Source organism: Drosophila gunungcola, unplaced genomic scaffold (assembly GCF_025200985.1).
Source record: "Drosophila gunungcola strain Sukarami unplaced genomic scaffold, Dgunungcola_SK_2 000061F, whole genome shotgun sequence".
Classification (NCBI taxonomy): Eukaryota; Metazoa; Arthropoda; class Insecta; order Diptera; family Drosophilidae; genus Drosophila; species Drosophila gunungcola.
In genome coordinates this window covers 558,629-568,032 of record NW_026453224.1, presented here as the reverse complement: position 1 = coordinate 568,032, position 9,404 = coordinate 558,629, and the positions used below count along the sequence as shown (strand labels likewise).

The following is a 9,404-nucleotide window of genomic DNA, read 5'->3' as shown; positions in this document are numbered from 1 at the left end:
TTTTTCGATTCTTTTAGGAACTAATTAATACAAACTTAAATATTCTCCAAGAAAGCCGTCGGCAGCGACGAACAGAATTTACGGCAGCGCAGAATGCTAGCCTTGTACTTAGCGTGGCACCGCTGACAAAGTGCCTCGTGCCCGATGCACTTCCCTACCACTCAGCGACTCGGGTTTTGTATTTCATTCTTTCCGACTGCTGATTTGGAGAATTGCGTCTGGTCTTGCAACACTTTTGGGGTTTAATGCTAGCCTACACATTTAAAGGGTCATTTAACCTACCTATTGTTGACTGCAACCTGCTGAATTGGGTTCTTTAGAATGGCTCGCCGAATGTTGCGATCCAAATAAATGACAGAGTGAATAACTTCATTCGTTATACTCTCGACTATCCAAGCGGTTCATAGACGTAATCATTAAATTTGTTTCCAACAAAAGCCTTTAAAAATCTCAAAAATTTTAGCTATTCATCTTCCAATTTTTTGTAGCTGCAGAAAAACAGTACAGACACCAGTAAAATAATGAATTTATGAAACCGAAATAAATTTGCATGTCCTTCACCAGCTTTTCATTTTTCAGGTCAATACTAGGATCTTCGTTTAAATACTCAATTGCCTTTATTATCATTAGAAAACTCTGTCAAAATGTTTTAAATACCCAATCGAAGTCGATTTTGAGGGAAAGCATCTTATTTTTAAGCCGATTTTTGATGATGGCATTTTTCTTCTCAGTCGGTTTACTGCTGTGCTGGTTCAGTTCAGAAGTGTAGATATCAACAAATCACTCTTGAAGATTTCTCCATAAATTTGTCAAATACGTTCCCTCTAAAGACCGTTTACAAATTATAAAAACGGGCCCATCGTTTCCTGAATAAAAATAAAAAAAAATTCGCGATCAATAGTACCATGCTTAGGATCCATCGCAATCAGTTACCGAATAACTGCTTACAAAAATGTTGACTTCGGCTTATAGCAAATCAAGTTGAAAAACTAAAAATAGATATCTTGAGGTAAAGGGAGTCGAAGTTACAAATATGAAAGGTGTAAAATTTATTTAGTCACATACATTTATAGTCCGATATTTAGCCTGGCTCCTTCTGAGGGCTTGTATCTTTTCCGTTTCTAATAGACAGTTGGTTTGGATCTAAAAAATGTATTTGTTTTAGTAGTAGAAATCGAATTCAAGGCCTTGTTTTGAATTAATATTCTACTTAAAGTTGGATTACAAAAAATTATATCTGTAACGGCAGCAGTAAATAAATTTATAAGAATCAAAACACTTTTCATTATGATTGTTATAAGAAAATAGATATGATGTTGTAATGTATATGTGTTATCAAATCGTTGTGCTTAAAATAATGTTGGCTTTTTCATTTTTATAGAAGAAAATTTGAATACAAACATACAAAAGCAAAACAAAAAGTAAAGTGAGCCTTTGTGCATGCAAGAAACCGTTGTGTTAAAAGTCAATTTTTATTTTAAATTTTAAATTTAAAAGTTATTTTTAATTAATAACACTTAAATTAAATTTTAAAAATTAAATATGATATTAAAACTATAAACTGAAAACTAAAGTTTTTCATTTTATTGAATTTGTTGTATAAAGAAACATATTTTGTATTTTTCCACTCTTCATGAACATTTTATTGGGCTTTAATTTTTTTTTAACTATAACTATTATTTGCGGGTTCTGGTATATGTATAACAAGTGTATCTTCATGAAAATAACGATTCAATGCCGTGTTTAAAAAAGCTGTTATTACTGTTACACATGTATCTTCTTAGTTAATAGTAAATACATTTATAGGTTTCACATTTTATTTAATTGTTATCACTAAAAATATTTTCTAATAAGAACTCGCTATTATTATCATCACCATATTCATTAAATTCAAGTGCACCATTAGCGTTTGGGGGTATAAATGCTCCATTAAATGTGTCTTCCAGTCGGTCTTCTATACCCATACTTGTGGCAATTCCGTAGATTAGACGCATTAATACTAACCTAATAAAATTTGGTCGGCTTGTATCTTTTCCGTTGCTAAATGACAGTTGCTTTGGATCTTCCAAAACAATTTTATTTGTTTTAGTAATCGTAATCGAAGTCCGGGCATTGTCTTGAATTGAATTAATACTTAATGTTCGGTTACAAAAAATTATAACGGTAACGGCAGCAGTAAAAAAATTTATAAGAATCAAATTACTTCCCATTATGAGTGTAATAAGCAAATACAAAAGTTGTCGTAAGTACTAAATTGATTCTGTTTTAACAAAGCGATGTGTTATATTAATGTTAGCTTTCTCATTTTTAAAGAGGACAATTTTAATGCATACAGGCATGTGTACATGCAAGAAACCGGCTGTAAAAGTCATGATGGTAACGAAAGCATAAGAATAAACCAAATACATTTTCTTGTACGGTTATTATCATGGTTATTAACAATGAGATTAAATATTAGTTTCCTACGATTATTACCTTTTTTGGTTATATAAAGTAGCATTGAATAAAAAAATGTATAAGCATGATGCTATTCGAATTTATACTTAATGTTTTTTCCTAAATTTCTCTGAATATTTAGACACTATAATTTTCCGATAAGTTTTAAAACCAAATGAACAACTCGTTGGTGGAGATATGACCGATTTTAATTTTGACTTCCAATACAAAATCGAAATAAAAATTGCAACTCAAGAAGCAGTGTTGGGAAAGGTACTAGTTTTTTGGATCTAGGTAAGGATCAAGGTAAAAAAAAAACTTAAATAAGAAGAAAAATACACAGTTTTTTTAAAATAATAATATTGGGGTCATTTGGTTCTTCTCAAAGTTGTAGTTTAAAATAATTACAAACATTTCAGTACCTAAACATCTAACATAGCATATATAACCAGTGTTGGGAGTACCTAGATATTTTTACCTAGATATGTACCTGGGTACGCTTTTTTGATACCTTGTAAACAAATATGAGGCTAGCTTTTACCTTACCTAAGTACAGATTTTTATTTATCTTACGAATTTGCTATAATATTAATTTAGGTATTAAACTTTTTTTATTCAATTTTGTTTTCAGATGATGCAAATTAAAGAAAAGTTAATTCCACCGCACATGCAATATAAAAGATGTTTCTTGTTACACGTTTATGCTACAACAAATACAAAATATCACAATTCCTCTGCAACTTCAAAAAGAACAAAGCGATTCAATTAAAACAAAACATGGTATTACCTAATTACCTATTACCTAAGTATATATTTTCACAAATTCCTTTTACCTTACCTAGGTCCAAAAAACTTGTACCTTTCCAAGCACTGTATATATCAGATAAAAAACAGTCTCTAGGTCTAGTTTTCCAAATGTTAATAGTAAATTGGAAAATAATCTTACAAATATAGCCATGTTGAACCCCGCAACTCAAAATACTGACAAAATCAAAATAGACATAGACTTTGATTGGATTTGATATTTACTACACTGATGGGTCGTTCACTAGTCATCATAGTAGCGCAGCCTTTTTACATGACAAATCAGGTCAAATATAAAATTTATTTTCCAAAAAAATTTTTTCGTCTCTTTTGGTTAGTCATGTCTTGTTAAGAAACTTATCCTAGGTAGCCATTCTCACAGACAGTAAAAACAGTGCACTCATTCTGTCTCAAATCACACTAAATAACCACATTGCCTACAATATAAAGAAATTATTAATAAACCATCCGTCCTTCCGGTCCGTTGCATCCCACTTTATTCCCGGACATTCAGATATTCTCCAAAACAACATTGCAGACGCGTCCGCTAAAAACGCTCCCACACGTGGATCCTTCACCACCTTAAAATGGCCCCTTAAATAAGCGAAATATTTAGATCCATCAAACTAGACTGGGAAAGGGAATATTCTATTTTTATTGCAGAAAAATCAAGGGGATATACATCAATCTTTCCAGCTACTTTAAGTAGACCATGGTTTCCAAACAAAAACTGAAAATTCAAATCAAGCGATATTAACTTTTAAACAGATTGCTTATGGGCTTATGACACTTTTATGTAGACGGAATTAGTTTAAAAATAACATTCGATAAAATACCAACGGGGCCGATACATCAATCAGCAAAACTGTATTTAAGAGGTACAATTTTGCTCATTCATTGAACTTAACAACAAAACGGAATAAGAATGCCAGGCTTAAATATATACAAAATATTTATTACCATTTAAAGGTAACAACTGAAAACTATTAAACGTTAAAATTAGCGTGATAAACACAATATAATAAATAAAAAACAATAAAATTTGAATTTTGCCGTTTTGGCATTATTTCATTGAAAAAAAATTAAAAAATAAATTGTACCTGAAAAGGCAGTCATTTTAAACACAGTCGTCAGTCAACTCTCATTGTGATCGGTTGTTTTTTCACTGGGTCTCTTTGCACCGTATGCAATTCCGTGATTACTACTACGCAGCTACGTAGCTTCGAGGCGGTCCGTTGTTCGTCTGTCTGTCGCCGCTTATTTCACACAGCCTTTGTTGATCTGCCCGAAGAGGCAATTAAATTACTAATTAATATGCCGAACCTTCTCTGGCAATGCGACGTTTGTGTTGTCAGTAACTATTCTCACTCTAAAGTCGGAGAACTAATGGAAGAGATTCGGGAGCTAAGAAATCTATACATGGACTTAAATTCAAAGTTTAATAATGCTTTTCCCGTTCCTGCTATTGGCAATAATAATGTCAGTCAGCGCAAAACATTGGTGAAACCTGCAGCAACTCCTTTTACTTCCCAACAAGCGAACCATAAATCATCCCATCATGCTAAGCAAGCTGTTCTGGTATCCACTGCTCCAGCAGCTGCCCCCAAAAGGAACTACAAAAATAATCACAGGAACAAGGGGCGCATTATTTAGCCCCTAGCTGTGATCAATTCGAAGTTCTACCAAGCAACAAATTTCAGCATATTGGCAAATTTGCAGTAAGCGCCAAACCAGAGGCGTTGTGCGAAGTTTGTTGCTAATAAGTTGTGCGTAAAAACTAACCGTATAATTTGCAAACCTTCAATTAAAAAAGAAGCAGATATATCAGCATTGAAGTTTATCAATTTAAAGCTGGGAGTCCCTGAGCAATACTATCAATCTGTGTTTTGCGATGAATTTTGGCCAGAAACCGTAAAAGTCAGCAGATTCATTCATAGGAATGGACCAATTGTTGCGGAAACAATTTTTGAGTTGCACACTGATCATACTCCTATTTCATCAGCAAGCAATTCATCCAAAAAACCCCCAGGAATAGACGTCATTGGCTTCATAACCTTTGCGAGGCATTTCTGCGATCCTCTTCCTCAACTACTGGGTTCGTGCTCGCAACAACAAAGGCTCCCAAATTTTTAATTCTTTGCGCTCTATTCACCAACAAATGTCCAACAACATCGGGTTCCATTCCTTTTACGGATTGCGTGCTCTTCCGAGACGCGCTTTATTATTTTCATACGCTCCACAAAATTCTCGGCTTGAGCTTTCAAAGTCCGCTTTGAGCGAGGTTCTCCTAAGTCATAGTTTTAATGTCAATGCTTTTTGTCCGCTCTCCGGAGTCGAGCTTTCTGCAATGATGCTACAACTACAACCCCGAGGATTTACAATCAAACCATTTTAGGCACAACCCCACTTAAAATCTATTTCCAAAGTATCTCTGGAACATGAACTTTTACTCTTACGAGTACTTTGATATCAACTTGTATCAAGTATATCGCAAGGACAGTTTCGCGCTAGAGGGGGAGGCGTAATTGTGGCTGTTTGTCGTAGCTTGAGATGATTGTCTGTCGGCCTTCTCAATGAAGACAGCCTTCTGAATCAAGTGGCTGTTTCTGTTATTGGACCAGTGGATACGGTACTAATTGTGGCGTCTTATATACCACCGAAGTGTATCTGTTCTCTTTACAACGCCCATCTGGAGAACGTGACCAATATCTATGATAATCTACTGGACCAACAGCATCTCTGCGTTATTGGTGATGCTACAACTACAACCCCGAGGATTTACAATCAAACCATTTTAGGCACAACCCCACTTAAAATCTATTTCCAAAGTATCTCTGGAACATGAACTTTTACTCTTACGAGTACTTTGATATCAACTTGTATCAAGTATATCGCAAGGACAGTTTCGCGCTAGAGGGGGAGGCGTAATTGTGGCTGTTTGTCGTAGCTTGAGATGATTGTCTGTCGGCCTTCTCAATGAAGACAGCCTTCTGAATCAAGTGGCTGTTTCTGTTATTGGACCAGTGGATACGGTACTAATTGTGGCGTCTTATATACCACCGAAGTGTATCTGTTCTCTTTACAACGCCCATCTGGAGAACGTGACCAATATCTATGATAATCTACTGGACCAACAGCATCTCTGCGTTATTGGTGACTTTAACCTGTCATCCCTTGTTTGGGCGAGAAACCCTGACTCTCATTCCTTTTTGCCAAGTAACTTGCATCAGCCACATGAGGTTCTTTTCATCGACGATCTATTCAGTATGGGCTTAATACAAGTTAATAATGTATTCAATGATTTATATAAGCTCTTAGATTTAGTCTATCGGCCTTCTCAATGAAGACAGCCTTCTGAATCAAGTGGCTGTTTCTGTTATTGGACCAGTGGATACGGTACTAATTGTGGCGTCTTATATACCACCGAAGTGTATCTTTTCTCTTTACAACGCCCATCTGGAGAACGTGACCAATATCTATGATAATCTACTGGACCAACAGCATCTCTGCGTTATTGGTGACTTTAACCTGTCATCCCTTGTTTGGGCGAGAAACCCTGACTCTCATTCCCTTTTGCCAAGTAACTTGCATCAGCCACATGAGGTTCTTTTCATCGACGATCTATTCAGTATGGGCTTAATACAAGTTAATAATGTATTCAATGATTTATATAAGCTCTTAGATTTAGTATTTCTTAGTCCCGATAAAAATTTTTCCTTAGTTGAATGTAATTTACCTATCAGCAATTGCGATGTTCAAAATAGGCCATTGCTACTAAAATTAGACTTTTATAGTATTGTGTCTTCAGCGGATAATTTTTCCAAGTTGATTTTCACTGAAAGCTGCCTTCGTTCTATCAGAAGCGATATTTCCTCAGTTGACTGGCAATCAGCTCTTTCGCATGTTAGTTTGAAGTTGTGTTATGATCACTTTTTAGAAATTATTTTAAACATATTTAAAAATAATGCACAAGAAAGGGTGCCAAATTCATTAAAGCTGCCTTGGTATACCAAAGGTCTAAAAAAGCTGAAAAAATCTTAGCAATAAGTTTTATAAAAAATGCTTAGTATCGCGTGATCCGAGGGATTGGAATAGACACTAAATTTCTTTACCATCAGTACAAAGCAGGCGTCGAGAGCGGGCTGAAACTCAACCCCAAATCTTTTTGGAGGTCTGTCAGATCCAAAAAAACGTTTCTTCAGTTCGCTCTGCTAAGTACCTTCTCATTCTGAAATAGAAAATTCAAATCTGTTTGCTTCTTTTTTTAAAGCTAATTTTGAACTAGCAGGAGGTTGGCATGATTCTCAAACCTTTGATTCAATTACAAGATTGGTTACCATAGGTTCTTTGACTGTTGAAGACGAGAATATTCACTCGGCTATTCAAGACTTTGACGATTCTTACAACCCTGATTGCGATGGGGTTCCTGCTTATGTCCTCAATTGTTGCATTGAAGAGCTATGTGTACCCTTGAAAATTATTTTTAATTTATCACTTTTGATTGGACACTTTGCCGATAGATGGAAGGTTGCATACGTGACTCCAATTCTAAAATCCGGGCCCAAAAATAACATAGCCAGTTATCGTCCTATTGCTAAAATAAGTAATATTTCTAAGCTTTTTGAGTGTGTTGTTGCTACAAACTTTCGTTTCTTCTAAAAAGATACATAAGCAACTGTCAACATGGTTTTGTATCAGGTCGCTAAAGCTTTTTGAAGTAAACATTAATGAAACATTTTCGGAACCATATTTGGCAACATCTGGCCTTCCGCAGGGGAGTGCTTTGGGACCTCTGCTTTTCATTATTTTTATAAATGATGTACAATTTAATATTTCTTCAGAGTGTCTCCTCTACTATTACTGCAGTTAGACTTAGATTTCTTGAGTTCATGGTGCCGCCGAAATTTACTTTCGCTAAAAATTAATAAATGCTTTTATGTTAGCTACAGTAAATGCGTATACAATCTTATAACATATAGTATTGCTGGTCAGCCTTTAAATGTTTAACAAGAATGCCTAGATTCCGGGTGTAATGTTTGATTCCAAATTTAATTTCTCAGCACACTTTGACTATATTATGCCTAAAGCGTACGCTATGTTTGGGTTTGTAAAGCCGAATTCAGCGCTTTTCATGGATCCCTACACGGAGTACACGGCTTTTATCTGGAATCCTTCAGCCAATATCCATATAAATAGAATAGAAAGGCTACAGAAAAACTTTCTAAAATTCGCTCTCTTACCCTAAAGAATTTCTGAACCCATCCTCCCTTATCAGGAGCAGTGTCTCCTCGTTTACCTTCTCACACTTGCCAATCGCAGAACAATTATCTACATCTGTTTCATCGCCGACTTGACTGCCCAGAACTTCTATCAAAATTAGTCTTTAATGCTCCTGCTAGGCACCTCCGAGATTTTTCTCCCTTTGTTGTAGAGTTACGCAGGACTAATTACTCACAAAACGAGCCACTTTATAGACCCTTGTGTGAGTGCAATAAACTTCCAACTAACATGCGACTTTATTATTTTTCAAGCAAGTGTGATCTTAAACATAAATTGATCTTTTACTCTTTTCAAAGTCAGTGCGTAAGAATAATGTTAAATATATAATAATAAAGCCGCAGAGTCACCACCAAATTTTTGCAATTGCTTAACTCTGCGGATCTTTGCTGAAATTTCTTGGCGAGAAGACAGGGTGTGTAGGAAATATGAGAAAAATAACTTTCTATACCCTTGCAGAGGTTATTATAATTTCAGTCATAAGATAGCAACGCAGTGAAGGAGACATCTCCGACCCCGTAAGGTATATATAAGGTAAAGAAAAAAGTAGTCCATTATTTGTACAGGAAATTCAAAGCTTTTTTTATGGGTAGATTCATTTCAACTAAGCACCATTTTTTCTACAACCGATTCCCATTTTGAAGGTAATTTCATGATAATTTCTAATAAATTCCTTCGTCCTTATTTGCAAGAAACTGAGCCAGTCGGTTTTCACAATCCTCCTGTGTGGTCTACCGTTGTCCTGATGGAAAACAATTCCTTTCCTACTGCCCAAAGCAGGGCGCTTCTGGGCAATTGGTTTCTTCAGACGGTCCAAATTAAGTGTTTGGCCATAGAAGAGCAACTCATAGTAGATAATTCCTTGCTAATCCCACCAAACACACAGC

General features: G+C 35.4%; 1 long non-coding RNA gene across 3 annotated transcripts; it reads right to left on the bottom strand.

The window, feature by feature from the left end:
- Window positions 1–621: 621 nt before the first annotated feature.
- On the bottom strand, window positions 622–2,685 carry LOC128264246 (uncharacterized). Of its 3 annotated transcripts, none has more exons than XR_008268680.1 (4): window positions 2,476–2,685; window positions 1,066–1,143; window positions 934–1,003; window positions 622–866 (listed from the first exon to the last, which is right to left on the bottom strand). It is a non-coding gene; the product is annotated as an uncharacterized LOC128264246 (long non-coding RNA). The 3 variants fall into 3 exon arrangements; XR_008268679.1 differs by lacking the exon at window positions 2,476–2,685 and adding an exon at window positions 2,005–2,146; XR_008268681.1 differs by lacking the exon at window positions 2,476–2,685 and adding an exon at window positions 2,005–2,133 and having other exon boundaries at window positions 1,066–1,237.
- Window positions 2,686–9,404: the final 6,719 nt, after the last annotated feature.